The 18314-nt window shown below is 44.1% G+C and overlaps 1 protein-coding gene across 1 annotated transcript in view; it reads left to right on the forward strand.

Moving 5' to 3' along the window:
* The first annotated feature begins 17412 nt into the window (after positions 1 to 17412).
* The window catches only part of ireb2 (iron-responsive element binding protein 2), a 34270-nt gene continuing 33368 nt past the window's right edge, over positions 17413 to 18314 (forward strand). Inside the window, exon 1 of the mRNA XM_041837668.2 lies at positions 17413 to 17871. The gene's annotated coding sequence lies outside the window, so the exon portion shown is untranslated. The remainder of the gene's footprint in view (positions 17872 to 18314) is intronic.

Consider the following 18314-nt stretch of genomic DNA (forward strand, 5'->3'; position numbering starts at 1 on the left):
ATAGAACTGTTTGGCCATAATGACCATCGTTATGTTTGGAGGAAAAAGGGGGTGAAGCAGCATGCTGTGAAGGTGCTTTGCTGCAGGAGGGACTGGTGCACTTCACAAAATAGATGGCATCATGAGGAAGGAAAATTATGTGGATATATTGAAGCAACATCTCAAGACATCAGTCAGGAAGTTAAAGCTTGGTCACAAATGGGTCTTCCAAATGGACAATGACCCCAAGCATACTTCCAAAGTTGTGGCAAAATGGCAACAAGGACAACAAAGTCAAGGTATTGGAGTGGCCATCACAAAGCCCTGACCTCAATCCTATAGAAAATGTGTAGGCAGAACTGAAAAAGCGTGTGCGAGCAAGGAGGCCTACAAACCTGTCTCAGTTACACCAGCTCTGTCAGGAGGAATGGGCCAAAATTCACCCAACTTGTTGTGGGAAGCTTGTGGAAGGCTACCCGAAACATTTGACCCATGTTAAACAATTTAAAGGCAATGCTACCAAATACTAATTGAGTGTATGTACAATTCTGACCCATTGGGAATGTAATGAAAGAAATACAAGCTGAAATAAATCATTCTCTCTACAATTATTCTGACATTTCACATTCTTAAAATAAAGTGGTGATCCTAACTGACCTAAAACAGGGAATTGTTACTAGGATTAAATGTCAGGAATTGTGAAACACTGAGTTTAAATGTATTCGGCTAAGGTGTATGTAAACTTCCGACTTCAACTGTATCTGCTGATTTCTGCTCTCGTAAAACCCTGGGGTTTCTGCACGTTAACACAAGAAGCTTATTACCTAAAATTGATCAATTGAAAGTGTGAGTTCACAGCTCCAATCCAGATGTGTTAGTCATTACTGAGACGTGGTTAAGAAAGAGTGTTTTGAACACTGATGTTAACCTTTCTGGTTATAACCTTTTTCGGCAAGACAGATCTTCCAAAGGTGGTGGAGTAGCAATCTTTACCAAGGAACACCTTCAGTGCTCGGTTGTCTCCACCAAGTCTGTCCCCAAACAATTTGATTTGCTGGTTTTAAGCAATAAACTTTCAAATAGCTCTTTGTTGACTGTTGCTGGGTGTTATCATCCACAATCAGCACCGGCCTGTACCATACCTGCCCCAAGCTTTCTCCTGGCCCCTTACATTAAGTCTGAATTTGTCCTGCTAGGTGACCTAAACTGGGACATGCTTAAACCACCTGACCAAATCCTAAAGCAATGGGACTCCCTAAATCTTTCTCAGATTATTACCAATCCCACAAGCTACGACTCCAAACACCAAGAAAAGGCTACTCTCCTTGATGTTATCCTCACAAATAATCCTGATAGGTATCTGTCTGGTGTTTTCTGTAATGACCTTAGTGATCACTGTTTTACAGCCTGTGTTCGTAATGGCTCAGTGAAACAACCTGTACTGATTTGTAATAGACACTTGCTAAAAAAAACGATTGATTCAGCCTTCCTTCATGACCTGGTCTCTGTAAATTGGTATAGAATCAGCTTGATCCCCTCTGTCGAAGTCGCTTTTACCTTATTTTTTTATATTTTCAGTGGTATTGTTAACAAACATGCCCCCATAAAGACAATTAGAATTAAAACTGGTTCAGCCCCTGGTTCGACCGTGATCTGGCAGAGTTACTCCACCTCAAGAATTCCATTTGGCGAAAGGCTCGTTACACGCTTACTCAGGCTGAATGGCTCTCGTTCAGGCAAATGAGAAATAAGTGCCCTCAGGCTATCCGGAAGGCTAAAGCTAGTTACTTTAAGGAGCAGTTCTCTCTCTGTGGGTCTAACCCCAAGAAGTTCTGGAAAACAGTTAAAGACCTGAAGAATAAACCCTCCTCCTCACAGCTGCCCATGTCCCTTAATGTTGATGATGTGGTTGTTACTGACAAAGAGCACATGGCTGAGTTCTTTAATCACCACTTCATTAAGTCAGGATTCCTATTTGACTCAGCCATGCCTCCTTGCCCGTCCAACATTTCCTCATCTCCCACCCCTTCTAATTCGACTAGCCCCGATGCTCCTCCCTCTTTTCCCCCTGCCCCGCTACAAAGTTTCTCCCTGCAGGCGGTCACAGAGTCAGAGGTGTTAAAGGAACTCCTTAAACTTGACACCAAGAAAACATCTGGGTTAGATGGTTTAGACCCTTTCTTCTTTAAGGTTGCAGCCCCTATCATCGCCAAGCCTGTCTCTGACCTTTTTAACCTGTCTCTCCTCTCTGGGGAGGTTCCCATTGCTTGGAAGGCAGCCACGGTGCGTCCTTTTATTTGAAGGGGGAGATCAAGCTGATCCTAACTGTTATAGGCCAATTTCTATTTTTCCCTGTTTATCAAAAGGTTTGGAAAAACTTGTCAATATTCAGCTGACTGGCTTTCTTGATGTTTATAGTATTCTCTCTGGTATGCAATCTGGTTTTCGCTCAGGTTATGGATGTGTCTCTGCAACCTTAAAGGTCCTAAATGATGTCACCATTGCTCTTGATTCTAAGCAATGTTGTGCTGCTATTTTTATTGACTTGTCCAAAGCTTTTGATACGGTAGAGCATTCCATCCTTGTCAGCCGGCTAAGGAGTATTGGTGTCTCTGAGGGGTCTTTGGCATGGTTTGCTAACTACCTCTCTCAAAGAGTGCAGTGTATAAAGTCAGAACATCTGCTATCTCAGCCACTGCCTGTCACCAAGGGAGTACCCCAAGGCTCGATTATCATGCTATTTCAATGGCAATACATTCCCTTATGCAGCATAATGAAAAATGTGATTTCCAATTTTGTGAGGAAGTTGACAAAACTTTGCAATGGCCAACTGGAAAACCTTAGGAATATGTGGGACATAAATAGAGGTAATATTCAAAGTCTTGTTAATCAGATTGAGGAACAGGTTGGGTTGACCAACCCTTTGAGCCCATCACCCATTTTCTAATGAGATAGATGAGGATGACAGTAAAAACTTGAGTCACTGCAACACAGTCAAAAACAAGAAACTCATTGATACAAAAACATCATAGCTTTCTCCTGGTCAGTCTATGTCATGAAAAGAGCAGGTGTTCCTAATGTCATTTATAGGCCTACATTGCTGCATTGGGACCAATGAAATGGATGGAGTAGAAAGTGTTGCTGGGTATTTAGACCAGAGTCCCCCATGACATAACCCCATATATAGATTCTACAGACACAACAGAGTATTCCCAACCCCACTTGTACATAGGCACAGATTTTTCTTCTTCTACAAGCCAATATATAATTTACAGGCCTACAGTGTACTGCATTAGGACCAGTGGAATGGTTGGAGTAGAATGTCCTGCTGAGTATTTAGACCACAGTACCCCAAGAAATAACACCATATAGACTCTAGTGCTAGATCAGTAGAGTATGTATAATATGATGTTATTTACATTCATTTACTTAAGATCCAACTATTTCTCAATGTGCTCCACCTTACAGTGCATTCGGAAAGTATTCAGACCCCTTGATTTCATCCACATTTTGTTACGTTACAGCCTTATTCTAAAATTGATTAAATAGTTTTTTCACCTCATCAATCTACACACAATCCCCCATAATTTATTAAAAATAAACAAAACTTAAATAATCACATTTACATAAGTATTCAGACCCTTAACTCAGTACTTTGTTGACGCACCTTTAGCAGCGATTACAGCCTAGAGTCTTCTTGGGTATGACGCTACAAGTTTGGCACACCTGTATTTGGGGAGTTTCTCCCATTCTTCTCTGCAGATCCTCTCAATCTCTGTCAGGTTGGATGGGGAGCGTCACTGCACAGCTATTTTCAGGTCTCTCCAGAGATGTTTGATCGGGTTCAAGTCCGGGCTCTGGCTGGGCCACTCAAGAACATTCAGAGACTTGTCCCGAAGCCAATCCTGCGTTGTCTTGGCTGTGTGCTTAGGGTAGTTGTCCTGTTGGAAGGTGAACCTTCGCCCCAGTCTGAGGTCCTGAGCGCTCTGGAGCAGGTTTTCAACAAGGATATTTCTATACTTTGCTCCGTTCATCTTTCCCTCGATCCTAACTGGTCTCCCAGTCCCTGCCGCTGAAAAACATCCCCACATCATGATGCTGCCACTACCATGCTTCACCGTAGGGATGGTGCCAGGTTTCCTGCAGACGTGACGCTTGGCATTCAGGCCAAAGAGTTCAATCTTGGTTTCATCAGACCAGAGAATCTTGTTTCTCATGGTCTGAGAGTCCTTTAGGTGCCTTTTGGGCAAACTCCAAGCGTGCTGTCATGTGTCTTTTACTGAGGAGTGGCTTCCGTCTGGCCACTCTACCATAAAAGGCCTAATTGGTGGAGTGCTGCAGAGATGGTTGTTCTTCTGGAAGGTTCTCCCATCGCCACAGAGGAACTCTGGAGCTCTGTTGGAGTGACCATCGGGTTGTTGGTCACCTCCCTGACCAAGGCCCTTCTCCCCCAATTGCTCAGTTTGGCCGGGTGGCCATCTCTAGCAAGAGTCTTGGTGGTTCCAAACTTCTTTCATTTAAGAATGATGGAGGTCACTGTGTTTTTGGGAACCTTCAATGCTGCAGAAATGTTCTGGTACCCTTCCCCAAATCTGTGCCTCGACACAATTCCTTCGACCTCATGGCTTGATTTTTGCTCTGACATGCAATGTCAACTGTGGGACCTTATATAGACAGGTGTGTGACTGTCCAAATCATGTCCAATCAATTGAATTTACCACAGATGGACTCCAATCAAGTTGTAGAAACATCTCAAGGATGATCAATGGAAACTCAATTTCGAGTCTCATAGCAAAGGGTCTGATTACTTATGTAAAAAGTAATTGCAAACATTTCTAAAAACCTGTTTTTGCTTAGTCATTATGGGGTATTGTGTGCAGATTGATGAGAAAATGTTTTTATTTAATCCACTTGAGAATAAGGCTGTAATGTAACAAAATGTGGAAAAAGTCAAGGGGTCTGAATACTTTCCGAAATGCACTGTATATTATGCATCTTATATAAAGTAGTAATTATCTTTAGTTTAGTTAGTTGTAATTGTTTTTACATTATGCACTATTCAAAGCTGAAAAGATGATTGATTTCGTATCATACGCATAGCGTTTTACCGCAGACCTTTATTTGGAAGGAAAAAGCAAAAAACCGGAAGTCTTAATGTTGCTGCCGGGACGCTAATGTTGCTGTCAAAACGCATATGCTGCCATAACGCTTATGCTGCCATGATGCTAATGCTGCCTGAATGAAAATTGACCAAAGGTGAAAAGGTCACACAACGTACATTTAAATAACGTAGTGTAATCACTTTTTATAGTGATTTTTAGATATGGCCGTTGTCAAATATGTATAATGTTATTCTCAATGACTGTGATGCAAATGTTAATCTTTATTTATTTATTAAAAAGTCCTTACAAGCAGTCATGACGTCAAATTGTCATGTGACATGCTGCATGCTCACTTTTTAGTTTTCTCTACACTTTGATCAAACTATGTATACATTGAATGGATGCGATACACTCACAGTGATAGATAGCGATATCATCTTTATATATGCCCCATTTTGGCGTCTGTGAGCCATACTATTTCTATGAGTTGGCAAACAAACTGAAAGGGTGCATACTGCCACCTAGTGTTTGCTCAAGAGTATAATTCATTGGCTGATCCCTCCTGATGGTCCGGACGTGATCCTTCTTTAACCCATTCCCACCCAAATATTGGGGGGCATCGGTCCAACCCAGTTGACTACTTTAAAATGGTGGAAGCCCTCAATGGCAAGTGTCCTCTAATTCTATGGATACATGTAACAAACAATTTGAAAGCTCTCTTTGAAAACGTTATTTGTGCATTTTCACAAATGTGCTAATCTGTAGGCAGGCTGATTCCTCAGGACTGTTTGTGGGTTATATCGTATATACCAGTATGGCATTGCTGTCTAATATTTATTAATTGATAATAACAAGAGAAACAGTGGTGGAAAAGTACCTAATTATCATACTACTTGAGTAGAAGTCTAAAAGTATTTGGTTTTAAATATACTTAAGTATCAGAAGTATAAATAATTTCAAATTCCTTATATAAAGCAAACCAGACGGCGTCATTTTCTTGTTTTTAAAATGTAAGGATAGCCTGGGGCATGCTCCAACACTCAGACATAATTTACAAACGAAGCATATGTTTAGTGCCAGATCAAAGGCATTAGGGATGACCAGGGATGTTCTCTTGAGAAGTGTGTGAATTAGACAATTTTCCTGTCCTGCTAAGCATTCAAAATGTAACAAGTACTTTTGGGTGTCAGGGAAAACGTATGGAGTAAACAGTACCTCATTTTCTTTAGGAATGTAGTGAAGTAGAAGTAAAAGTTGTCAAATATATACAGTAAAGTACAGATACCCCAAAAAACAACTTAAGTAGTACTTTCAAGTATTTTTACTTAAGTACTTTACACCACTGATGAGAAACATTTAAGAAAAGTGCCACATTTAGAGCTAGCTGAGCTGAGCCACCTATTCCTCATTATGTATCCTAATAAATGTAGCTATTCCATGGAGAAAAATGGCATACAATCATCACATTCTTCATGAATGCATAAATGCCCCCCAATATTTGTACGGGGACAAACACTGATGGGAGGGTGTGGTTGTGGTTTGAATGAATTCCAGGGAGGTGTTGCCATGGTCAGGAAGATTTATAGTCGTTGTTCTTGGTTACAGACACATCAAAACATTTGACAGAACAGTAATATGAATGTTTTAAATAATTTTTTTACCCCCTTTTTCGTGATATCCAATTGTCCCATCGCTGCAACTCCCGTACGGACTCGGGAGAGGCAAAGGTCGAGAGCCTTTGCGACACTGTCAGCTACCGTTCGCCAGCGCGATCAGATACTTGTGCCCAATCCATGTGCTGTATTGACATAAATTGAATTTTGTGTTTAACTTCTTCCGTCTCCTTTCTCTGTCTTAGCTAGCCGCTGACTACACTTTAGCTAGCTAGTTAGCAAAGCAGTAGATCCAAAAATAATGTTGTATTACTTAGCCTAGATAATTGTTTGTACAGTATGTCGACTTTGGGGTCTACTTCAAACCTTTTGGCATTTTTCAAGGATTAGCAGAAGAGCATTAAAAGGGGAGAAGACCATGTGGAGAAGTGCAGCTATAGTGCGGGGAAACTTGCCGGTTTGGTCAGGGCCAGCATGAGGGATAAAGTTGATCCTGTGTTGTTGAGTGTAGCTATTAAGTTAACTTTGAACAATCTAGCAATACAATGTGTTCTATACTGCTGTCAAAGTTCTACAAGGAAAGAGCCACTTAATAAATTATATAATCATTAACCAGATTACTCCGGATACCAGACTTACTGTAGATGAGCGATAACTCAGTTCTAGATAAGAATGTTATTGATAAGAATGAATCTAAAAAACAATTGACATTCAGAACTGACTTTGTTTAGACATCCAGCCTGTATTGTAGTTTCATGACCAGAGACAAATATTCAAAGCCACAGTATTAAATTGTTCAGAGTGGTACATGTATTCACACAGTCTTGATTTATAGGATCCTTCCCACTATATGATTGATATGTCAAGTGATAGAATCCCAAGTTATCAATTAAAAGTTTATGGAAAAACAGCACTGGTCATGTAAAAATGACAGTTTATTAAATATTCCACATCTGTAATGTCATCAATAAAATCAAACTTTATTTATATAGCACATTTCTTACAACAAATGAATCTTAAGGTGTTCAAAGTCATGCATTGAAAGGCATGTGACACTTAACATCCTTCCTCTTGGCAGGTCTCTATAGGTGACCAGAGGATTCTCTCCATCACAAGCGAATGCCTCCGTGGAGCTCATAAGTGTAGCCATGCAGCCTATTTTGGCGGTTCACAATATCAGCCATACGGATGTGGAATGCGAGTAGAGGAAGCCAGCCGTGCCCAACCAGGTGCAGTTAGTGGAGGACCTGTACCCGGCCGAAGACTACAACCCTCTATCCCGACAGCCCACAGAGGAGGATCTTCAGTGGCTAAGGAACAGTCTCCAGGGCAGGTTCAGTGGAATGGCAACCTGAGCCAGAACAACCGCTACCCTCCCTGTCGTCCCTGTCTGTACCGGACATTGTTAAAAAAACAAGGGCACCTGGGGCATGCAGGTATCCTGGCTGGCATGGCACTGTCCGTAGAGCAGCAGGAGGCTACATGGCAGGCAACAGTTGGACAGCACACCAACCCCAACAGGCACACCATGAGGAGAGGGAAGTTGAAGGCCAGCAATTATGGAGCAGTGGTTAGGGCCAAGCGCGTTACTCCGTCACTGCTACAAAGGGTCCTCAGATCACAGTCGTTAGATGGGGTGTTGTCTGTAAAGTGGTGCACAGATGACGAAGAGGAGGACATCAAGGCAAATGGCTACAAGGATGGATGTGCAGGAGTCAGGGCTTTGGGTCACAGGGTCTGGGATCCTGGGCGCCTCACCGGATGGTCTGGTGGTTACCGCAGCAAAGACCTTTAAGTCTTTACTGAAGACTCATCTCTTCAGTAGGTCCTATGATTGAGTGTAGTCTGGCCCAGGGGTGCGAAGGTGAACGGCAAGGCACTGGAGCGACGAACCGCCCTTGCTGTCTCTGCCTGGCCGGCTCCCCTCTCTCCACTGGGATTCTCTGACCCTATTACGGGGGCTGAGTCACTGGCTTACTATTGTTCTTCCATGCCGTCCCTAGGAGGTGGTGTCACTTGAGTGGGTTGAGTCACAGACGTGATCTTCCTGTCCGGTTTTGCGCCCCCTCGGGCTCGTGCGGTGGAGGAGATCTTCGTGGGCTATACTCAGCCTTGTCTCAGGGTAGTAAGTTGGTGGTCTGTTGATATTCCTCAAGTGGTGTGGGGGCTGTGCCTTGGCAAAGTGGATGGGGTTATATCCTGCCTGGTTGGCCCTGTCCGGGGGTATCGTCGGGCGGGGCCACAGCGTCCCCCGACCCACCCGTCTCAGCCTCCAGTATCTATGCTGAAATAGTCTATGTGCCGGGGGGCTAGGGTCTATATCTGGTGTAATTCTCCTGCCTTATCTGGTGTCCTGTGTGAATTTAAGTATGCTCCCTCTAATTCTCTCTCTCTCCCTCCCCTCCCAGAGGACCTGAGCCCTAGGATTATGCCTCAGGACTACCTGGCCTGATACCTCCTGGCTGTCCCCAGTCCACCTGGTCGTGCTGCTGCTCCAGTTTCAACTGCTCTGCCTGCGGCTATGGAACCCTGACCTGTTCACCGGACGTGCTACCCTGTCCCGGACCAGCTGTTTTCGACTCTCTCTCTCTCCCGCACCTGCTGTCTCGACCTCTGAATGCTCGGCTATGAAAAGCCAACTGACATTTACTCTTGATGTATTGACCTGTTGCACCCTCTACAACCCCTGTGATTATTATTTGACCCTGCTGGTCATCTATGAACATCTTGAAGAACAATCTGGCCTTAATGGCCATGTCCTCTTATAATTTCCACCCAGCACAGCCAGAAGAGGACTGGCCACCCCTCAGAGCCTGGTTCCTCTCTAGGTTTCTTCATAGGTTCCTGCCTTTCTAGGGAGTTTTTCCTAGCCACCGTGCTTCTACATTTGCATTGCTTGCTGTTTGGGGTTTTAGGCTGTGTTTCTGTATAGCACTTTGTGACATCTGCTGAAAATTTGATTGATTGATTGATTTATTGAAGTGTCCCTATGGTGCGAGAGACCTTACCATTGAAGAGGCAGTGAAGTCGAAGGATTTATATATCAAGGAGGGAGGGTCTTACAACCTTCGTGAAGACAATCCTTACTGGCACCAGGTCTAAGGGCAGCTCCACATCACTGGAAGGGACACCTGCTTCTTCGTTGTGTGGACCACCAAAGCCTCCATCACCATCCCCATCCAGCTTGAAGTCCTTTGACAGACTCATATGGCTCCTCCTGTCAGTACCTGTTTTCAGGGAAGCCAATGGTCCAAAAATATTCCACATAGATCACACACACGGCTCCCAGAATAGGTTATATTACGTACAAGTTTAGCTCAAAGCAGCCAACTAAAGTAATGTAGTTAACTTTATCATGGGCGCACTGGGAATTTCTATCTGTGATGTTCAAATTATTTCTTACCCCCTGCCTTACTTGCTGAAAGCCCTCTGCCTGTACCTGACAGTGTGTAAAAACAAGTGAACAATGAATAAAGACCATACAAACAATAGGCTCCTAGAATAGGTTATATTACATTCAAGTCTTGCTCAAAGCAGCCAACTAAAGTAATGTATACTGAACAAGACTCAACATCAAAACTCAAAAGAAGACAATGACTTATGTTTCACCACTCACACCACCCTGTTTGTGTTGCACCAAATGACGAGCATCACAAACCCTGGGAATCTTCCCCTTCAGTTGGACCACTTTCACATTTACCGCTATCCCAGTAATCAATCATCTTTCAATGGCGCCCTTTTCTTGAGAGCAAAACAAGTCACAGGTCTTGTCCCCATTCGTTTGGCATGGAGTGCCTGCTCCCTCTGACCAGCAGAAACAAACAATTATCACAAGACCACTTCGGGTTACCTTCAATGATTCCACAGCACCAAACTCTGTTTTCACCCACCCTGAAACCACAAATGGATGAAATGGCAGGGGTGCAAGCCATCAGTGCAAGCCTCAGGCTCAACCACCACACCTGCCACCTCCGATAATTCGCCCTCATTCACTTCCATTTCATCTCCAGACCTCGATCCGGCTCACTCTGTTTACACTTTCTACCATTCTTCCTCGACAAACCATCTCCCTTTTTTTCTGCCATCTTTAACTGATTCAAGCTCACTCTCTTCCTCCCTCTCTTCGACCTCCTGACTCTTCTTTCCCCCATTCCTCCTCCGTATTCCACTTATACGTCTCCTTATGATAATATTGCACTTCTCCTAACATAAATCTTGTTCTTGCCCTCTCAAGGGATGCCATTTTCCAACTCTTTCCCAGAGCTCAATCACAGCGTGACATTAGCTAAGAGTCCTGTCTGACTTCTTCTTCATTGAGGTTTAACGGCGGTTGGCATCCAATAAATGTTGCATTACCGCCACCAACTAGACTGGAGTATAACTCCCTTATACTTTGCTATTCCTGTCTGACATCAATACACAGACCTCACATAAAGTAGTTCTAAAATCCCCAATGGAAAAATTGTGAAAAAACTATTGGAACCATTTCCGGGTTTTACCGCTAGGTTTTATGGGTATTATGACTCATACTGTGGTACTAATAAGGTGTTCAAAGCTAATCGGTGCTTGGCACTCGAAAATCTCTGACTTCCGAGCGTTCAAAACAACTGGGAACTCGGTAAAAAAACTAGCTCCGACTGGAGAAAATCAACTTGAACGGTCATCCAACTGGGAATTCCAACTCTGGAACTCAGGCCTCTTTCAAGAGCTCCGACATGCCGAGTTCAAAACAACTGGGAACTGAAAAATACGAGGTCAAATAATGACGTCAGTGATCATCAGGTCAGAAAGTCAGAGCTCTAGAAAGAGGCCAGAGTTCCCGAGTTGGAATTCCGAGTTGGATGTGTCTTGTTTTGTATGCTTTGTACAAAATAATAAAATGCAGGACGACAGGATATTTATAAACGTAGCTCTTTATTAACTAGCTATAACTGGCATGTTCATGTGTCTCTGGCCATGATCATCTTTAGAATGACCACCTGGGTGGTCTTAACCAATCATAGCACAGTATGATATGACAGTAGAATGCATCCAATTACAATTCAGTATGCTGACACATATGAATATTACATCCCCCTTCTTAAAAAAAAATAAAAAAATATGTAGAACAATAAAGCGTTTCTTTTGAATATATGCTCTGTAGTTTGAACTCGAGGTAAGTAACCATTTAAACTGCACCAACTGCATCAACATAACAGACTGAAACAATGATTCAGCATATTGTTACTTTTAGAACTAATATTTCTCAGCAACTCAGCTTTTCACTGTAGCAATGACATCTCAACATTTCAAACAAATACAATACCAAAGCATTTCAAGTTAACTTTCAATAACAAGTTTACAGTCCGGAACTCTTTTAGGGCAGTGATCCGCCTACACCCTTTGACATTTCACAGGTCTAGGACAGCTCTAGTCTTGACCTCTCTTCCTGACCTTGTGTGATATGAAGCTGAATATGCTTCTGTGTCAGTCAACAGTTCTTGTGATGTTGCAGGTAAATATGGTGTATGTTGTGTTGTGTCTGTGTTTAGTCCATCCCGTTCTCTTTCAGGGGAACAGTTAATCTCGTCAGTGTGTTGTTCTTTTGTGTTCAGTAGGTGACGACAATTGCGGCGGTACACCGCTCCTTCTGCGGTGCGAACGTGATATGAACGCTCAGTGTCAGCTGGTTGGATGACGACTGCTGGCTTCCAGTAGCCATGCTCCTGGATTCTAACTGACTCTCCGTCGTTCAGTGGTGGCAGTGGTCTGGCTGACCTGTCGTAGTATCGCTTTTGCTGTTGTTGTCTCTGTGCAAGTTTTGCATGCATTTCCTTGTAGCTGACGACCTCAGGTTGCAGCTGCTGGTTGGTGCTGGGAAGGATTGAGCGAAGTCTGCGGCTCATCAAAAGCTGGGCTGGTGATTTGAAGTTGTCAACTGGAGTGTTGCACTATTCAAGGAGACTGAGGTAGGGGTCTCTCTTGTCTGCTTTTGCTTTGTCCATGAGTGATTTAGCGATCTGCACAGATTTTTCAGCAAGGCCATTACTTTGAGGGTAATGTGGGCTTGTGGTGACGTGTGTGAACTCCCATGCTTTTGTGAAGGATTCAAACTCATTTGATTTGTAACAGGGCCCATTGTCAGATATTAAAGACTCTACAATGCCATGCCTGGCAAAGGCTGCTTTCAGCTTGTGTATCACAGCTGCAGATGTGGTGCTGTGAAGCTTGTCGAGTCGAAGTATCTGCTGTAGTAGTCCACTGTTATAATGTAGTCCTCATTGTTCCAGGTGAACAGATCGGTTGCCACGACCTGCCAGGGTCGGTCTGGGATACGGTGAGGTAACATTGGCTCTTTGGTGTTTGAGGGGCGTCGTTCAAGACAGGTGGGGCATTTACCAACCATGTCCTCTATTTGTTTGCACATTCCGGGCCAAAACAAAATGTCCCATGCTCTCTGTTTGCACTTTTCCATGCCCATGTGTCCAGCATGGATCTTTGTCAAATTCTCTTCTCTGAGACTAGTAGGAATTATGATTTTCTCTCCTTTGAAAATGATTCCGTTGATCTGTGATAGTTCATCACGATGGTTCCACAACTCTGAGATGCTCTGAGGGCATTTTCTCCTCTCCTCAGGCCATCCTGACTGTATGACTTTCCTCAGCTGTGTGAGTTGTGTCTTTTTCTGTTTCTGCTCGGATCTCCTTCAGTTTTGTGTCACTAACTGGTAAGTTGCTGTACACAGTGTGCACCTGCATGTCCATGCCTTCACTGTAGGTAAGACATTTCCTGGAGAGTGTGTCTGCGACAGGGATGTCTTTGCCTGGACGGTGAGTGATTGTGAAGTCGTATTTCTGTAGTTGAAGGATCATTCTCTGTAGCCTTGGCGGGGCTGCGGCTAACGGTTTCCTCATGATTGACTCGAGGGGCTTGTGGTCTGATTCCACAATGACTTGTCATCCATAGACATACTGATGGAAACGCTTACATCCAAACAGAATGGCGTACAGCTCCTTTTCGATTTGAGCGTAGTTGATTTCACAGTCTGTGAGAGATTTGGAAGCGTAGTCGATGGGTTTTCCTTCTTTCAGTAGCACTGCCCCTAGTCCATACTTTGACGCATCCACCTGGAGTCTGAGCTCTTTGTTGGGGTCGTAGTAGGCAAGGATTGGTCCTGGTTCTCTCGTGATCAAGTCTTTCACTTTCTGGAAAGCGATGTCGTGTTGCTTGTCCCAGAGGAACTCACTGGACTGCTTTAGCAGCTGACGCAGGGGTGCATTAGCATTGGAGAGGCTGGGTGCGAACTTGGCTAAGTAGTTGACCATGCCAAGCACTGTTTCCTGCTCTGCACTGTTCTTTGGTGGCTCCATTTCCTTTATGGCTGAGATCTTCTGCGGATCTGGCTTGATTCCATTCGCTGTGAGAAGATGTAGCTGACCGCTCTTCTCGGGGTTGAGCCGGACTCCTCTCTCGCGGGACCTTTGCAGCATCGCGCTGAGGTTTCTGTCGTGTTCCTCTTTGGTTCGACCATAGACAAGGATGTTGTCCACAATTGCCACGACTCCGTCGAGGCCTTTCTTACACCTCGTCGATCTTTCACTGAAACTCGTCTTGGGCTGAGATAATCCCAAAAGGCAGGCGACGGAACCTGTAGCGTCCAAACGGTGTGTTGAACGTTGTGAGCTTAGATGACTCTTCTGTGAGCTTGATAGCCCAGTAGCCTGATCTGGTGTCCATGACACTGAAGTAGCGTGCGCCTGCTAGCTTGTGTGTGATGCCATCTTGCGTCGGTAAGGGGTAATGGGGGCGTTTGATAGCCTTGTTCAAGTCTCTTGGGTCGAGACATACTCTGAGCTTGCCTGTGCGTGGTTTCTCCACCACCACTAACGCGTTGACCCAATCCGTCGGTTCTGTAACCTTGGTGACAATGTCAGATTGCTCCATGCTCTCCAACTCTTTCTGCAGACGGGCGCGGAGAGCAAGTGGAATCTTTCTCGGTGGGTAGACCACAGGGGTTGCGTCTGGGTCAAGGTGAATGGTACATTCTCCTGGGAATAGTCCTATTCCTGTAAAAACATCAGCAAACTCCTCCATGACATTCTCTATCTCTACTGGTGCTGTCACTGATAAAACTAGCTTGATAAGGTCCATGTCTAAACATGCTTTAAGACCTAGCACTGCAGGTGTTCGAGTGTCAACAACGTAAAAGTCCAACATCATGTCCCTTCCCTTGTATTTGCATTTGAAAGTGCATGTGCCTTTTACTGGGAGCTGTTCACCACCATAACCAGTCAGTCTGCGTGTGGTGGGCTGTAGCTCACACTCAGATGTCAAGCTTCTATACTTATTCAGAGGAATAATGTTTACTTGTGCACCCGTGTCTAGTTTGAATTTTAGCTCTGTGCCTTGTCTTCCTATCTCAATGTCAGCAAAGGCTTGCTCTGTCTCTGATATGACTTTTCTGTGTCACTGAATCAATAAACAGTTCATCAGCATTTGACTCTTTGATTGACAATTCATCTTCACTCACTGTATGTACTGTTTTTCCACGGTAAGCTCTGCACACTTTTGCAAAGTGATTCCATTTTCCACATTTAGTACACTGTTTGCCTTTAGCTGGGCAATTCCCCTGTTCGCCATGCACTTTGTATCCACAATATCCACATGTTTTGGGGCGTTTGGAGTCTGTGTCGCTCTGTTTTGGTTCTGTCCGTCTCCGTTCTGAAACATGCTCTCTGGGCACCGGCGGTGTGCTTTGATGTCTGCCTGACTGCGTGCACTGCTTGTTCACGTGATGCGCTCGTGCTGCCGCCTGAAATGGTTTTCATCTGAACCTGTGCTAGCTCGTGAGATCTGGCTATGTCGATAGCTTTTTCCAGCATTAGCTCTGATCCAACATTCAAAAGTTTCTCTCTCACTCGCGGTGAGTGTATTCCAAATACAATACGGTCCCTGACCATCTCATCCTTGTTTGCATAATCACCGTTTTTCACAAGCAGACACAGCTCAGTGACAAACTGTTCAAACGATTTCGCTAGCTCCTTGTACTTTCTCATGGAATTTGTACCTAGCGAAATTTGTATTGGTCTTTGGAACAACATATGCTTCAAAACGATCGTAATATGTTTTCAGTACCTTTGATTCAGCCTCGGTAAGTGTCCATGTGTTGTAAATGTCTCTCCCTTTTTCACCGATCCAGAGGAGCAGGTAGCTGCACTTTTCCTCTTCTCCTCTTTCCTTCAGAGGACCCGTGAATATTAGCTCCACATGCTGTTTGAACTTACGCCATGCATCGGGTAGATTTGTAGACCCCCAATCCATTCGAGGTGAAGGAACTCCAGCAAAATCCATCTTGTAGTCCTTTTACTCTGACACCATGTCTTGTTTTGTATGCTTTGTACAAAATAATAAAATGCAGGACGACAGGATATTTATAAACGTAGCTCTTTATTAACTAGCTATAACTGGCATGTTCATGTGTCTCCAGCCATGATCATCTTGAGAATGACCTTACCACCTGGGTGGTCTTAACCAATCATAGCACAGTATGATATGACAGTAGAATGCATCCAATTACAATTCAGTATGCTGACACATATGAATATTACAGGATGACCCTTCAAATAGGATTTTCCCAATCAGAGCTCGTTTTTTTTCCAGAGGTCCCAGGTGTTTTGAATGTACTGAAGTCGGAAGTTGGAGATTTCCGAGTTCACAGTTCCGAGTTCCTAGTTGTTTTGAACACGGCATCAATAAATACTTACCTGGTGCCCAAATTGATGACGTATGTTGCTCAGCGAAAGTGGAGAAAAACAGATTTGGTTCAGTCAGTGGTCCTGATGAGCCCTTCCAGCTAGCTAGTTTAGCTGTCACCCTGGCCTGATATTGGCTGCTACACTATCAAGCTACTTCCCTCTCATTACTGCGCCAAGCGGCAGCTAGGTCACTGTGCCCATGCTGTTGGGTTACCGGCTTGCAGCGCAAACTCTCCATATCGAGCAGTAGAGACTGTAGGCCTATCGTGGTGACATCCAGATGGTTACTAGTACCAAATACCAATATTACAAGTTATTTCTTGTGTAGGCTGTTATCCTACTCTAAATAAAACCAAGTGGGATGGAACAAATTGTCCGCTTTAGCTACCGACAGCGACATGTAATACAGCTGCAAGGCACGCACTAGCCTCTTTGCCCTACCCTATTGCTTCGCTCCGGGAGACCCACAGATCGAACAATGAGCCAGATATTTCACCGGATGTATAAATGTGAAGCATCCGGTTGCCTTTTCCACTCACTACCAAATATGATAATGAGGAAGCCAAGTGACTGGCAGTGGGAGAAGATGGAGTGACACCGATTTTGGCCTGACATTCAGCAAATTTTCTCATCGATTAAATATTTGATCTCCATACATTTTTCTGTTTCCAAAACGAGAATATGTAACAAACAGAGTGGACTGTGTTTTGTAGACTTTACCCTTTGCCAAAGTTTTGAACAATTGCTTTGTTTAGGAGCGCAATGGCGAATTTAGTTATTGCACAGGCGCACTTCACCACAGGCGCACTTCACCGGGTAGGCGTTCCCTAACGGAAATATGCAAATAATGCTACAACGCACCAATAGGATCTCACTAGCTCGTGCTTGGTTCTGCCCACTATGATTAATTTGCTCCCATTGGAAATGACAGGCTCTGGTCGATCTTGAGAGACCTGTCACCAGAATGAAGAGGCCAGCAAGCACCTCGATGCAACATCGTTGCACTGGGCATGTCACGGTTACATTCAGATGTTAGTTAAAAAGACTGGTACCCAGTTGTCGCCAGCTAGCCAGCATAAACTAGCATGCTGGGAAGGGCCATTGAGCTTACGGAATCGTCACCACTCGACTCTCAGCTGTGCGACATACGTCAGCAAATAGGGTAATGTCTATTGCCGCGTTCACGTGCTAGTCGGAACTAGGAAAGTCAAATGTTCGACTTGCTAACTGGTTGTAGCTATTCACATGCCGCGTTCAACCAGTTATCAAGTCAGAAATGTCCGAGTTTCCTAGTTCCGACTAGTACGTGGACGCGGCATAAGACTCTATGGCGTATAGCCACAGATACTGGATATAATGACGAGATGCCTATGTCTCCGCCCTAACAATGGCATTCGTTGTCCACAGCGCGGAACAGCGGCTTCCTATCCTCTCTTTGGATTGGTGGGTACATCTCGTTATTTGAATACTTTTGGAATATTCGATGGTTGGGTGTTGACGTCAACAGCCTGTATTCAACGGAGAGTGAGATGCTATCCTAGCCTCATGAATATGAATAGACCGTCTCGAATTTCACCAGGGACAAATCAAATGTTATTTGTCACATGCTCCGAATACAACAGGCGTAGACCTTACGGTGAAATGCTTACTTACAAGCCCTTAATCAACAGGATGTCACGTGCATCACACTTATCACTACACTCATAACAACCTAAGCATTACAACTTCTATTAGATCAAAATAGAAATTCATTTTTATCTCCACTAAATTCGACACTCATTGCCCCCCCAAAAAACACCTAAATTGCTTAATAATTAATGAGTTGCTTAACGTGGACAGATTTTGGGAGGAGTAAACCCTCTCTCTTCGCCTCTTCCTCTCTGGTA

Source organism: Coregonus clupeaformis, unplaced genomic scaffold (assembly GCF_020615455.1).
Source record: "Coregonus clupeaformis isolate EN_2021a unplaced genomic scaffold, ASM2061545v1 scaf0067, whole genome shotgun sequence".
Taxonomy (NCBI): Eukaryota; Metazoa; Chordata; class Actinopteri; order Salmoniformes; family Salmonidae; genus Coregonus; species Coregonus clupeaformis.